This window comes from Leptonychotes weddellii, chromosome 8, assembly GCF_054177405.1.
Source record: "Leptonychotes weddellii isolate Sample4059 chromosome 8, ASM5417740v2, whole genome shotgun sequence".
Lineage (NCBI taxonomy): Eukaryota > Metazoa > Chordata > Mammalia > Carnivora > Phocidae > Leptonychotes > Leptonychotes weddellii.
Genome location: NC_138376.1, coordinates 52,567,063 through 52,583,081, shown reverse-complemented (window position 1 = coordinate 52,583,081; position 16,019 = coordinate 52,567,063). Strand labels below are relative to the sequence as shown.

Sequence of the window (16,019 nt, the reverse complement as noted above, 5' to 3'; positions counted from 1 at the left end):
AAGTATTTAACAATGGGATTTTATAAAATTCAATGTAGTAAAGAATGTTTTTATATTTGAATGGATCTAAGGAAGTTTTCTTTTTCTCCCCCCTGATAAGTGGAGGGTATTTAAGGGTAATGGTATCTGTGGATTTGTTGGGAGGATTTGGCTCTTTTATTGAACTTTATGGAATAATTATTTTTCCATTTTATCATTGCCATGAAAGGTAATCCTTAGAATAAAAAGCTGTAGCCTCTTCATACTGATCTTAAATATTTTGCTTAAGGGGAATTAGTGAGGAAATAACAGTCTCTCAGGAAGGTTTAAAACTGTGATTTTATTCAGCAACCAGAGCTCTTTTAATGTCTCCAACCATGCCAGAAACCATGAAGTTATTTTCTTTTGCATACTCACCGTAAGACCGGGTATTTTAAAAAGCTTTAAACCCAAGTAGCTTTATTGTTAAAAATTTTTTTTAAATGCACGAAGCAGAGGAAATGATGTTCTTGTCATCATCCCCTGTTTGCTTCCAACCATGTGAGGTCTCCGAGGGCTAAAGACAAGTTTTCTAGGTCTAGGGTACCTATCGGATAGGGTCAAGTGGCTAGTTAGCAGTTATAGTAGAAAGAGGTCTTCGGCTGAGGAACAAAGATAGATCCCTTTCCTCTAGGACCTACTGGATTTACAAGTCTAGGATACAAAAATGGTTTAGGTCTTCATTAGCCAGTAACCCATGCCACCATAACACAGAGCAGTAGTTACCCAAAAGTGTTTCAGTCAGTGTCTGCTACCAACAACAACAAAAAAAAGAAGGGCAAAATAATCACTGATGTACCTTTCAATTCATTGTACAGTCTATTTAGACTTTGTTAATATCTAGTCTTTTTTTAAAAAAGTAACTTTAAGTAGATTTACTTGGTACAGAATCGTCAGAACATCATAAACTCTTCCTCTCATCAGGGATATTAAGTCACTTGGCCCACATCCCTGTCAAATGGCAGCCCCACCAGTTGGTCATCCAGACAGTATTTCGTTATCTCCTGATCTCCAGCATCACATTTTGCACATACAAAATTCATCCATTCATTTGATAGGTGTTTATTGACCCCTTCACACAGAGATTGGCAAAAAACAGTGCTGCCTCATTTCAAGGAGTTGGCAACGTAAAAGTTGATAAAAACATGAGAATCATTGATTGCATGAGAGAACCTATGGTAGAAGTCCTGTTGAGAGTTTTAGGAGAAGGGGTGTACAGAGAAGAATCAGGAAACAGTTCAAAAAACTTTTTGAACATATTGAGGGACAAGCAGACCCTGAGCAATTGGATCAGTTGAGCAGATACACTGGAAAGATAAAGAGCATGTACAGAGGATGGAGGTGTGCAGAGCAGAGCATCCTCAGGAAGAGCAACTGGTGGGTTATACTGCCCAAGTAAATGTGAGAGGAGGACCGTGAACCTAACTGAGGAACATGACATTGAAAACTGAGCAGAGGAACATGCCAGAAAAGGAGCCAGGAGAGGAGGAGGGAAATGAGGCTACAAGTGTAAAGGGAGTAGAGAATTCAAGGAAGGAGAAGTCAACAGTATCAACAGCTCCACAGAGATGAAGGAATTTTAGTCTTAAACAGGAGAGGCATCTTCCTGTGAATAAGAAATGATAGATGGACGTAGAACAGATTTGAGCTGGGACACAGTAATGTACTTTATGACAGAATGGTACCACATTAAATAGGGAGTGAGTTAGGTAGGTCACACCTGAGAGGGATGAAAATAGGGAAGAGGAGGAGGTTGGAGAAGCTGCTGTGAGCATAGAAAAGAAAGCTGTCTGTGAAAGCTATTCTGTTTCCCTGAGAGCCAGCTGAGATTAGAGGCCATACATGTAGAGGCATGTATCCACTTGCTGGTGGCACTTTTTTGCAGCCTTAAATTCAAAGTCCAAATATAGGCACAAAGGAGGGAGGGCCTTGTGCCCTGGAAATCCGACCTGAGAAGGAAATGTGCCACGGGTTTGGTGTGTAGTGCGCTGTCACTGTAAAGAGAACATGATGTTGTGTGCAACTTTTGGCTATTTTGGTAAATTATATGTTGGACTTATGTGGAAGCAGCTGTTTTTCCCCCCGTCCTCTTGTCAGCACCCAGAGTCTCTGGTTGTGCCACGACCTCAAACTGCTGAGAGCCCACAGATCTGGCTCGGCTCAGTAGAGATTGGGGTGGGATGCTTCATTTCTGTGACTTCTCATGCTTATTTCCCTCTTTTCTCAAGCATTACAGATCGACCTGTATACTTCAGTGCTTCACTGTGTGCAGTAGTACCTGATTTATTGACCCCATTCAGGAATGAGCTGATCCTCATAATTGAATTTTCTAGATAAGTGAATTTATCCCATTTAAAACTAAAACAACTAAACAAACAAAAAAGACAGTTTCTAAGATGTATTTCTATCAGTCTCTATACAGAGAGTAGTGGACCTTATGTATAGCAGGTTCTTGATGACGTTGGGCCATGGTTATAAATATCAATTAATGGACTATGTATGCCTGTCAAGTGTATTCAAGTCTCTGGGCTTTTTTTGTTTTCAGTTTTGGTTTTGGGTGTTTAGGAGTTTTGAGGGGTCATTTCCTTGATAATTAGTCTCTCATATCACATATCTTACATTGTTTTCTGACTGCCAATCTTTTGACTAGAATGTGCCTTAAGAGCAAGGATTTCATGCCTGATACTTCTCTATCCCACATAGCACCTAGGACAATGCAAATAGAAGCTCCATAAATACTTGGTTGATTTCTAAAGATAGCACAATTCTCTTAATGTTGGCTAAAATCACATTAGCTTTTTGGGGGGCAGTCATCAGTATTATTACCAAGTTGAGCTTAATGTCAGTTAAAACTCATTCCTTTTTCACATGAATTGCTCTTTTGCCCCAGTTGGTACTTGTTTGGCTCATTACCTGAATTTAAAATAGGTGTTTACATTTATCCATAAGACATCCCAAGAGCTGCAGTTATATCACCTTCACTCCATAAGAAATTTCTTAGAAATGCTACCTAATTGTTAGTTAGAATCAGCCCATTGCACTAATCTGTCAAAGTCCTTTTGGATCCTGACTTAGTTATCCAACAAAATTTTACATCAGAAAGCCTTTATTATCTAGTTTAGCTGAAGATAATCGATAAAGATTAAAATCGTTGCATAGGAAATGTCCAGGCAAAGACAGCACTATAACCCTGGCTCTCAGTGCTGTCCTCCGGGTTGATCTCTATCCAATCCTCAGTTCCTCTGGGGCACCGTTGTTCAGCAGTTGTGAATCTTCCTGATTATATTAGGATCCAGACTACATTTCTCCACAAGGACATGAGAGACTTGGTCAAATACACTTTGCCCAATACATTTTCTCCGTATGCCTGTTCAGTAATCATATCGAAAGGGGAGGAACTAAAAATCAACAACCATATTGTACTAATAATACCTGCCCGTCTTCTCTCCCAGGTCCTTCTCAGAAAAGATAAAAGATCATCGTGGATCTCAGAGGACTGCAGATATTGGTTTATTCATTTAATAAATATTTATTAAGGAGCTATTCTAAACTGGACCCTGTGCTAAGAGTTTAGGATACAGCTGTGAACAAGTCAGACATGGTCCCTGCCCTCCCCAGAAATGTCCGTTATTGCCTGGCTGCTCTCAGAGAGGCTGAAGGGTGGGGCTTGAGTGTAAAGCAGCTGTTCTAAGTAGGAGACAGACCAAAGCTGGGACATAGCATGTGCAGAAGCAGAAGCTTTTCTAGTTACTGAAATTATAACAAAATATGGTGTCAAGGTCTAGAGAGATTGGGAAACTGGCTGAACTATGTAACAAACCCTAAGAAGTTGAAATTAGGAGCAGCTTGTTTTCTAAAATATTTCATGTTAATAGAGTTCACTCCAGTAATTCAAGTGCATACTAGCAATAACTTTTCACACACACTGGTTAACATGCTATAAAAATGGCACTGTCATCTGAAGTCAATGTCTTTGAACTTAGAACTACCATGTAAGAATTTCGATTCTTTTGCCACAGGGAGAAATAAGACCTAGCAGAACAATGAATCAATTTTTTACTACATTGCCTAAGTCTAATGTTCTTCGGAGAGTTTTCAGAGAATTGCTTACACAACATCCATCTCTCCCACTATTTCTCCAAAGGGCTGTATTAATCATTTTCTGAAAGTCCTTCTTTGTTTAGGTGTGGGTTACACCTGGACTGACTCTTATACAGAGTTCAAAGTTAATCATACCCCTTGCACAGATCTCAAAAAGACCGTAGGTGTAGGTGGAGAAACATAAGATAATCGGCCTAAGACCCCTTGTTTTACCCTAGCTTGGTTCCTTTTCCCATTTGCCAGTGCAGCTTATTCCTGGGTCTAAAGTTTAGTAGACCCACTAGAAAAGACTGCATAAAAGTAATATTCACTCTTCCTTTGGGGCCTTTCAGGAACCTAGGTGTCTAGATTTCCTTCACCTCTTTAGATATCCTATAAGCCAGGGTGTTTGTGCTCAAACCAAGAAGCTACATGTCAGACAGAAGGATGTTTTCTTTACTCCCTATTGCTGTTTTCTTCCCCTCTTCCTTTATATATGTTCCTGCCAGTCTGTACTTCCCAAGCCTTTCAAATCCCTGTTTCTCTATGTAGTAGCTTCTGGTACAAATGTGTGTAACACTCAGTTATTACACGTGACGCCAGATATACACATGACCCACTCCCTTGCTTCATTTGGGCTTGCTTCATTTAGTTTCAGTAAGAAAGGCCTGACCCCCACCTTCATTTAAATCGCACTCCCTGCCAACTGATCACTTAACCAGCCATACTTTCCCTTGAAGTGTTTATCACACATGTCAGATTGTATGTTAATTTCTTAATTGATTTTGTCTCTTCATGGGTACCATGAGATGAGGGACTTACAGCTAGCTACATCCCTAGAGTCTAGAACAGTGCCTGGTACATAGCCCTTAAATTTTTTTAAAGGAAGAAGTCCCTATTAAATTTTGACAATTAAGAACCTTGAGGTTCATCTTAATGAGGAAGTCGCTGTTATCATCAAGTTTTAAAGCTTATTATATTGAGGTTAAGAGCTTGCCCAAGGTCACAGAAATGGTAAGCGGAACCAACATCCAAGCTCAGACCTGCGGACTCTGTGTATTCATATGACCCTATAAAATGTCTCAAGTAGAGATAAATTAATTTTATAAATATTTATTGGTATGTCTTTATACAAAAAACATAGTGAACATAAGGGCAGTGCATTAAACTTTATCACAAGCAACTGCTTTTCATACATCAACTTCTTATCAGAATGAATAAGTCCAGAATATCAATTATAATTAACCTGAAGGTTGCATATCAATCAAGTGCTCCAGTTTTTCTCCAGGAACTCTTAACATGGAATATTTATGAAAAAAAATCGCCAATTCAATTTTATTTTTCATTCCTTTTGTCTAATTCTAAGGTAACTTTTCATTCAACGTTTAACTCGTGTTGTTATTTTCTTCCCCTTTGGAGACAGGGGTGAGATAGTGGGGAAATACATCTTTCATGTTTATAAATTATTCTCCTTCCAAACCCACAGATGTCTCTTGCTTCTCTAGAGACACTTGGGCACTGGTGGTTAAGCAACTGGATTTGGAACCAGTCAGATTTTTTTTTTTTTTTAAAGCATCTGAACTTTTTCTTGCTTCCCTTGCAAACTCCCCAGCCTTTAGATGAGTTGGAAAGGTTATGTATAGTTCTCAGATGAATTTTCAGATGATAGAATTTCATTTCTTTTTCAAAGATTTTCTCAGTGGGGAGGAGACAGAGTGGACTGGGCCAAAGGTTTTGATTTTGCAAAGGTAACAAGATTACATATTCCTTTATTGTAAGATTTTTTTTTTTTTACTGAATTACAACTGACATACAATATTATATTAGTTTCAGGGGTACAAGATAGTGATATGATATTTTTATGCATTATGAAATGATCACCATGATAGGTCTAGTTACCATCTGTCACCATACAAAGTTATTATAATATTATTAACTATATTCCCTATATTGTACATTACACCCCCATGACTTTCATAAGACTTTTTATCATATTTTTTCTGAAACATACTTTTAATTTTAATATAATGGAAAAGATGGATATCTGTGATTAATCTGTCTGTATAAACCTAATTAGAAAGACATGGAGATTAAGTACTACTGTAACAAAGTCCCGAAATATTTTACTACAGTTTGCTTTTAAAAATTCAGCACATTTTCTACTTTGCTTGAGTCTGCTGGGTTCTATTTTGTATCACAAGAAAACATTCTGTCATGTCAATATACAATAGCAGCAAAAAACTGCACAAGAATACCACCCTCAGTGCTGCTGAAAAGAAATCATTTTCAAAAGTTTTCTTAAAATATATGCAGTCACCTATTCAGGTTTCACTAAATATAATCAGCCACCTGAGAACTTTTTTCATATTTTTGCTACTATTTTAAAAGCACAGTCAGTCAATTGCTGTGTGGTGAGCAAACATCTTTTATTTGAACGACCTAAAAAGAACATTACATCATTTGTCTAAATTTCATCATCGTGAGACTAGGTGCTCTCATGTCTTTCTTTGTCTTCTTAAAAATTGTTGAAACATTGAGAAAATAGTAACCAAAAAGTTCCCAAAGAAAAATGATTCATTTCATAATCTTATTATTCACACCCAAATACTTTAGTTTTTGCCTGTTAATGTACATTGTCTCCCGTTTTTAAAAAGTTTTTAATTTAAATTCAAATTAGTTAACATATAGTGTATTATTAGTTTCAGGGGTAGAATTTAGTGATTCACCAGTTGCATAAAACACCCAGTGCTCATTACATCAAGTGCCCTCCTTAATGCCTGTCACACAGTTACCCCATCCCCCCACCTACCTCCCCTCCAGCAACCCTCAGTTTGTTTCCATGAGAGTCTCTTATGGTTTGCTTCCCTCTTAGTTTTTATCTTATTTTTCTTTCCATTCGCCTATGTTCATCTGTTTTGTTTCTTAAATTGCACATATGAGTGAAATCATATGGTATTTGTCTTTCTCTGACTGACTTATTTCACTTAGCATAATACCTTCTAGTTTCATCCACATCATTGCAAATGGCAAGATTTCATTCTTTTGATGGCTGAGTAATATTCCTGTGTGTGTGTGTGTGTGTGTGTGTGTATCCCACATCTTTATCCATTCACCTCTCGATGGACATCTGGGCTCTTTCCATATTTTGGCTATTGTGGAGTGTCTCCCAGTTTTGTACAGATGCAGTCAGGTGGTACATTGAAAGTAGTGGTATGCCTTTTAAAAATATTACATTATACTTAAATATATTAATCACTTAAATGACTATATCATGTTGATATACCACATTGTACCAAATTACTGTACTGTTAAAATTGTTTTCATTTTGATGACAAATATTTCCATCTTTTTTTATTCTATCCCTTTATTTTATAACTAAATTAAGCAATATCACCAAGTCAGAAGCAGATTTTTTAGCTACACATAAATATAACAGATTTGCTGCAGCCATGCCCGTGCAGTGTGTATGTTTAAATGTTGCTAATTTAGTAGTTGCAACATGCTGATGCCAAAAATTCATTATTTGAATGAATTACAAGGGAAATAATTACCAAAAAAAATTATCAATTTAATTACAAAAAAAAAAAAAACTAGTGATCTCTATATGTTAATATGTGTATTTATTCTTTTGGGAGTTACATACTCATATCTGTGGAAGCAAGCATTTCTTGACTTCATTATTGCATATCGAAACATTGATAGTCAAGGAAAAATACAGATGTTGCAGGATCCCCAGAGAATTAACTTGAAATTGTAAATAGTACCCCATGAAGTTATAAGAGCCTGTAAAGTATCCAGATACATCTGATCCTCTTGTACTTTTCTAGTATCAATAGATCTTGATACAAGGCTTTTAGAACCAGAATATACTTCCATTCTTTCATACTTTTCTCTGTGTAGGGTGTGCATGTTTACATTGACGCTGAGAGAAGTAAACCTGAGTTTAGATATTAACTCTTCTGCGATTTTGAGCAAGTTTAAGCCTCAATTCCCTCATCCGTGTGGGTTTATTTACAACACTGTGGTAATTAGCATTTGGCATGGGGCTTGGAACATGAAAAGCATTCAAAAACGTTAGCTATTATTATTAAAGTCTGATCAGTCATAATAACCCAGAACTGTTAAGTGCTTTATTCAGGTAATTCAGTGGAATTAATTTTAATCAATGCCTTTTCTTTTTCTGTTTGGGGAATTTATAATATTCAATATTAACAGTAATTGATGGCATTAGAGTTTCAAACATACTGTACCAGATGTGTTTCCTGAAGCAAAGTGAAAGCATGCTCTCATCCTCATGAAGTGCATCTAATGCCTCTGCCTATCCACATGGAGGGATTGTGCAGCAGTTAGTATAAGGTAGTAAACATGAGGGTTGCCCATTATGACTTTATAACCTAAAAGGCAACACCATGACAGAAATAGAGACAGTTGCTTTGTCTTTCATAAGTTGACAATAAACAAATCGTAACAGATTTCATTTAATGAGAAACAAACTATTATAATGGGAAATAAGTTGAAGAGATTAAAGTTTAAACCAAAGGAAATATAGGAGCCATAGTGGACCACAGGACAGCAGAAATCAAGAATTCAGGCATCCTGCTGTATAGTAGGAGTATGAGCTGTAACATCAGGCAGACCTAAATCTGAACTTCTCCATCATTTACTAGCCCTGTGACTCTGGATAACCTCACTGAATCTCAGAAGTAGAAGGAAAAAAAGCTTTTTCATTTAAATACACCATTTGTTGCCCAGTAGGCACATAGTAAATATCTCTTTGCTTCTTATCTTCCTCTATTATTCACAAAGGTAATATGAAATACATCCCAACCAAAAAAATTTTGAAACTGGCAGAGAGTCTTTCAACATCTTCATCTAGCAGAATATAAGAGAACTGGAGTTATTAAATTTGGAAGCCCAGTTAAGAGAAATGAATTTTCTTCTTTTCTAATAAAGATATTTCTAATATAAGCATATACATTTCCTTCTAAGTATGTCTTAACTGCATCCCATAAATTTTAATGTTGTGTTTTCATTTTCATTCAGTTCAAAATACTTTATTTCCCTTGTAATTTCTTTTATGACTCATGGATTATTCACACATATGTTATTTAATGTCCAAATATTTGGGGATTATATAGCTATCTTTTTATTATTTTAACTTATTTGCAGTCAGAGAACATCTTCTGTATAAATGCAGTCCTTTTAACTGTATTGAGATTTGTTTTATGGTTCAACACATAGTCTGTTTTGATTAATGTTCAGTGTGAACTTGAACAGAATATGTGTTCTCCTGTTGTTTGGTGGAGTGCTCTATAAATATCAATGCAGCCAATCTGTTTCATAGTGTTGTATAGCTCTGTCATTACTGATTTTCTGTCTATGTGTTCTATCCATTACTGAAAGAAACATATTTAAGTCATTAACTTAACTATAATAGTAACTGTCTATTTCTCCTTTGAAGTCTGATAGGTTTTTTTGCTTTATGTATTTTTGAGCTCTATTATTGGATACATATATACTTATAATTTTTATAAATCCCTGCTGTATTGACTCTTTTATCAATATGAAATGTCTTTGACTCTCATAATATTTCTTGAAGTCTATTTTACATGTTTCTGATATAGCCACTGAAGTTTACTTATGCATACTGTATATCTTCCCAAATTTTTACTTTCAACCTATTTGTTTTTTATATTTAAAGTGTATCTCTTACAGATAGCATATAGTTGAGTCTGGCTTTTTTTACAGCTTGGCCCAATAATGTATACCTTTGATTAGATATTTAGTCCATTTACATTTAATGTAACTAGTGATATAGTTGAATTTAGGTCTACCCCTTTGCTGTTTGTTTTCCATTTGTGCCACGTATTTCTTGTTCCTTTCCTGCCTTCTTTCATGTTAAACATTTTCTAGTGTATCTTTTTAATTCTGTTGACTTTTATAGCTATAGTTCTTTGCATTATTCTTCTAATGGTTACTATAGGGATTACAGTATGCTTCTTTATCATGATCGACTTAAAATTATTATTGAATTAACTTGGAGATATATATAGAGAGAGAGATATATATATATATCTCTTTCTATATATATATCTCCTACAACTGTATAGTTTCATTTACCTCCCCTCCATCCTTTGTGCTATTATTGCCATATATATTACATCTATATATTTTAAAACCCAAAATATAGTTATACATTTTGCTTTAAGCAGTCCTATATGTTCAAGAAATTAAGGGCTGAAAAGAATAAAAGTGATGCTAAAATACCCGGGGAGTTATTAAAATGAATTATGTCTCTAAAATAAATCTTATAACTCATAATTTTATCAGTTATGAGAATTTCCAACTGTTATTTTTTGTTACTTTAAGATGTATACCAAATATCCAGTAAAGAACAAGAAAAGTGCTGAGCAGTCAACTAGACTCACTTGTTATCTCATAAAATCTTAGTTAAATGATACATCATTATTATCATGGACTTCAAGTTTGCCTCCTAAAAGACAAAACTGAAAATATGAAATCCTTGATCTCCAGAAATCTACTTCCTGCATTTTAAATTGTTTAGCATTCATTGTCATTAATTATGTTTTTTCTTAAAATGAAGGCTGTGGTGATCCATTTATTTAGAATTTAGTAACTATAGTTTAGTAACTGTGATAATATAAATTAATGACATGGAAAGCCTTGTAAGATAATATTTGTTTGCTTGTAATGTACATTTCTTTCTAGCTGAATAGAGGAACAGCCAACATTGCTTTAGGTTACAGTGACACCTGGTGGTACTGTTTTTTAAGAATATTTTCTGATTTGATCTGTTCTGTCTGGAATTTTTTTAAAGTAATCATTTTATCAGCTAAGATGTGCCTAAGAGGGCTCTGCCTTCCCAGCCCTACATTATTTTCTGTGGCAGGAATACTTGAGCCAGAAGCCCTACTGACAAGAGCAGCCAGTATCCCTTACATTTCCACCTTGGGCTGAAGAAAGAGATCCATGCCCTTATACAGGAGAAAACTAATTAAGGCAGAAAGAATAGACATTGTTACATGCTAAACATGAAGTATTAAGACTAATATTAAGACTAATAACACGTTATGAAGGGTTTCTACAGATATGTATTGAGAGTGAACTTGGCATACCCTATGAGATACATCTGTATTACTTTATCATTTTATAGATGGAAAAGCTGAGGCTCAGAGAGAGTTCTAGAGAGTACCCAAAGTCGCAGTTAACCAATTTGATTAAATCTGTAAAGAGGCCAGAACCCAGTTGAACCCTATGTCTAATTTCGTTAGAGAATTTTAACTTTAATTTAAAATTAAATCTGTATATATACAGGTTTATACAGATAGATACAGATATAATTTCATATATATGTATAATATATATTATTTAGATAGAAGTATGAGTACATTCTCTTTTTTTAAAAAAAAATTATTGCCAATAAAGTTGAAATTTTCTTTGACACCCAGCCCTAGTTCCCTCCTCCTTTCCCCAGAGGTCACTGCTGCTGTCATTTTGTGTGTAGCTTTCCAGAAACACCCCCCACACACATACATACATGCACTTTGTTTTAAAAATAAGGATGGGTTGTGTGTTTTTTACATAAAAGATAGTATCTGGCCAAAGTAACTTTATGTTGGTAAAACCTCTTCAGTGGAGAGATTAACCTCATCAAAATATGAACTCGTGCCACTAAGTAATATAATATTTTGATACTCTATAGCACTGACAGTTATTTCTAAAGTTAATTCAGATGTCTGTAGTAAATACTTAAGATTTAACTAAAATATTGGCAGGCCCACCATGTGAGTTTCCTAATGAATGTTAGTGTGGCAACACTGCCAGATTACCTTCTCTTTTGTCAGTGTGACACTCCCCTCACTATGGCTGGTGCCAAAATTAAACTGTTAAACACAGGAGCCATAATTATTTATTAACATGGCCGAAGTTGTCAGAATAACATGTAGTTTATAACATTGCTCACAGAATATATGGGGAGAGGACTCCAAAAATTTCCTTTTAAAAAATGTTTTTGAACCCAGTTTTTCTACCACTTTCATTGAAAATCCATATATGTTTTCATTTAAAACTTTAGCCCCCATAATATTAAAAAAAAAAACCTTGAAATTGCATACTTAATAGGAAACTATATTGATAGGCAGTAAAAAATATTAATTCATCCACATTTTCTTTTCTGGGTACAATAAATGAAATGGTAAGTGTAAAGGAAAAAATAACCAGAGAAATTAAGAGCCCAAAGAATTTTTAAGGAAGGTGTAATTGAAGATGTTACATCACACTGACTGTGAATCTACTCACAGCATTCTACACAAGGATCACATGAACTTTTGGCTCTTCCCTCACAACTATAGAATTTTTTAGATTTTAGATTTAAGCCACAGTGAGAACTTGAGAACAGAATCACTTCAGGCACAGATTCAAAGAACAGCACTTTGGGGATCGGGGAGAAGAGCTTTTTTCTCTAGGATAAACATGAAAGGTTAATTAAAGAAGGAGTGGACTTTCTCAGAGCAAATGATTTGGAAATAAAACCATGGAATTTTTGAGTCGGATAAATCTCTTAATTTTATGAAGATACTCTGCACTTCTATTTTAAAGTCACCTTATCATTGATTATTCATGTATTATTATGACATAGTGGTAGTGATGCAGTCTATACTTGCAGTTTTCCTTTAGGATCTCAGATAAATACAAACTCTAGAGTAAGTTAGAGTAAAGTTACTATACATGAAGGAGGCTCAAAATAGAGTGCATGTCGCCACATTTTAATTGTGATTTTCTCATAGTTTCCTGGAAATTTCTATATAGTCCATTATTCATTGAGAATATGTTTGTCACACTTGGATTTAGTTTCCAACTGAAAGGGATGATGGTTTCCTATTAAATTTTCATCTCACAAAATGGGCAAAATGAAAGTGGCATGGGAGGTGAAATGGCAAGTGTATGGCCTGGGCGAGAGAAGAGAGCAGGTGGCAAAGTGGCTTATGGAGATATGCCCATAGAATAAGATGCAAGCAGGCATCCTCACCAGGGAATGTGCAACAGCTTAAAATGCAACAATGGTAGGAGACCTGGTGCCTAAGAATTAGTAACACCCATGATAGGCCAAGGCATGAGCAGCAGGAAAATCCTGAGTACACAAGATACGTCAAGCTTCAAAAGTGGTAACAGTGGTTTTTCTCCAGTCATTCATGGTACTGTGAAGCTGCTACATTTCAACCTAAAAGCTGAGATATGGAGAAGGCTACTGTGTATCCTGAAAGCTGATGGGTACTAGTGCAGAATATTTTTAAATCAGATAATAGATAAAAAGATTTTTTAATACAAAATGTACCAAATGTAATCATATATAATATACACTTGAAATAAATATCTCTTTATTTAGCACTCAAAATGACCAAATTACTGGTTTATCAGAGATTGGTTTTATGTAACTAAAATGCCTATGAAATCTCAGAAGCCCTACTTGAAAAGAGTAGATTTCTTGTTACAACAGGAACTTCTCTGATTTGTCTTAGAGTGGTTAAAATAATCATTTTATGTAACTAAAATTATTTTAATGACTGTATTTAGTTAGGGTGTGGTTCTTCCCAGTGAGAACATTTTAAACTCTTAAATGATTATTCAATAGTCAGAACCAACTATTAGGGTCATTTCCTTTCTTTCTTGTCCATTTATAAACTGTTTACATGCACTTCTCCTCTGCACTGTTTGTACCCTGATTTTTCTTCATTTGGAGTCCATCACAAAAAAATTAAATTAAAACAAACTGCCGTCATGCAAAGTTAACTTTCCAAAAGGTTTTGCTGTCATTTAAGGAAAGATTGCTTATGATGCAGTAATTTATCTTCTTAGCCACAAGTTCCTTGGAAAAGTAAAGCAGCCTAACGTTGAATTATTTGGGATTTTAAAAACACATGTTCAGGAACTGGTTAAATACTCATTATTTAAATATTTAAAATGCAAATAATCATCTTCAAAGTGTTAACAGATTGCCAGGTGGCACATGGCATCATACATTTACTCATCATTCATTCATCAAACATTTACTGGGAACCTCCTGTAGTGCCAAACAAACATGGCTACAGGTTGTAAAAATGTTGTAATTAAATGAAATGAAGGAAAATGAAACATGGTGTTTTACAGATAGGTAAGCAGCAAATTGCAATAAAGTATAAATGCTGTGATAGAGAAATATGCAGAGCACCCTGATGGTCAAAGTGGGGAATGAACAGTTCCTCCCCAGGCTGGGGGAAGGGCACCGATATTAGGGATGGAGATGGCCAGAGGAGGCTTCCGAAGACAAAATACTGGATTTGGGGTTTGAAGAATGTGTGGGCATTTACCACCAGGAGGGCGGGGGAGGGAGGGAGACAAGTGGAGGTACAGAAGCAGAATAAAGAACAGGCTTATCTGATTTAGTCCTCCAGAATGTCTTCATCCCTTCAGTTGTGACAGAATTAAATATGCCTTGAATGTGAATTCATAAACTTTCCAGCCCAGATCCACTAAAGGTATTGTTGGTATTCTGAGCTCTTTCCTTCACCACCCCTCTCCATATTAATTCCCTCCTATGTGAAAGGCCTTGTCACCCCAGCAAGACTTAGGAATTACCCAGACTTCTCCATCCCCTCAAGCAGTCACTCACTGAGTTCTGTTCTTTTTCTAATTCTCATATTTATTTTCTGTGGGTCCTTACTGCTACTTCCCTAATTAAGACTCTCATGCTCTCCTCTATACCATTAATCCTTTTCTTATTTTCCTTACCTGCAGCCTTACGTGTGGAGTAAACTCTAAAGGACACTCATGGTCATGCCACTTGCCTGCTTATAATCTTTCACTGGCCTACATGGTTTGGAGATAATGCCCAAATTTCTTAGGCTGGCATATAAGGACCCTCATCATCTCCCACTCTGATCTACCCCTAACCTCACCTCCCCTACACCCACATGCATCTTTGGCTCTAACTCTACTGAACTTTTGAAGGTCTCAGCATACATTATCTTTGTCTTCCTTTCTCCAACTTTGTGACTGTTCTTTCTGGTACATCTAAAACTACACTATCCCCTTTCCTGCCCACCCCTTCCAAACCCATATTAGCACCATCTCGACTTAGTCAACCTTATTCAACCTTCAAGATTCAGCCTAGGTTATCAGCCAATTCAGAAGTGTCCTTTTGACCCACCACAGCACTTGTCACTCTTATAACAATGGCTTATGTGTCCATCTGAAAGATTAGGCCATGTTTTTCTTCAGGGAAAGGATGATACCATCCATTTCTCATCACTCAGAATTTAACACATGATTGATATATGACAGGCACTAACAAATGTTTGATGAATGAATGAACAATGTACAGTAATAGTTTGAAATTAGGTGCCACTTTGGTTTACAATGTGGCATGGAAGGTTGTTTTGTGACATACAGTATTGATATTTTTCATTTTCACCCAAGTGTTTAGTGCATCACAGATCAGTAATAACAAATGAAGTCCAGGAACCACTGAATAAATCATTTTTGGAAAAGAACTTTAGGTTTGACTAACTCCATTCATGTATGTGCCTCTAATTACAGATTTACTTCCTTCCAAATATATTTGATCTTTTAGAATTTTAGCATTTTGTTAGCAATTTACAATACACTATTTTATGCATACAACCTGTGTCCTAGCATATTTACATTTTCACATTAGATTGAGCTTGTGACTGTGTAACCCGTAATTAAAATAACTTTCAGTAATTACACTGATGGATGGTCTTCTTGTCTGCAAGCACAGTTCAGCCATTGTTCTCAGTTACATGCAGCAGTGAGCTGGAACAAAGTTGTATAACTCGGAGAGTGAGAGAGGCTGGATTTCACATCTTCCCACATACGGAAACGAAAGGGGTGCCATTTAAGAG

The 16,019-nt window shown here is 35.8% G+C and overlaps 1 long non-coding RNA gene across 1 annotated transcript in view; it reads left to right on the top strand.

Moving 5' to 3' along the window:
- The window catches only part of LOC145723028 (uncharacterized), a 34,486-nt gene that overhangs the window by 13,312 nt on the left and 5,155 nt on the right, over nucleotides 1-16,019 (top strand). Inside the window, exon 1 of the long non-coding RNA XR_014147742.1 lies at nucleotides 1-16,019. This exon is cut by the window's left edge and continues 13,312 nt beyond it. This is a non-coding gene — a long non-coding RNA (uncharacterized LOC145723028).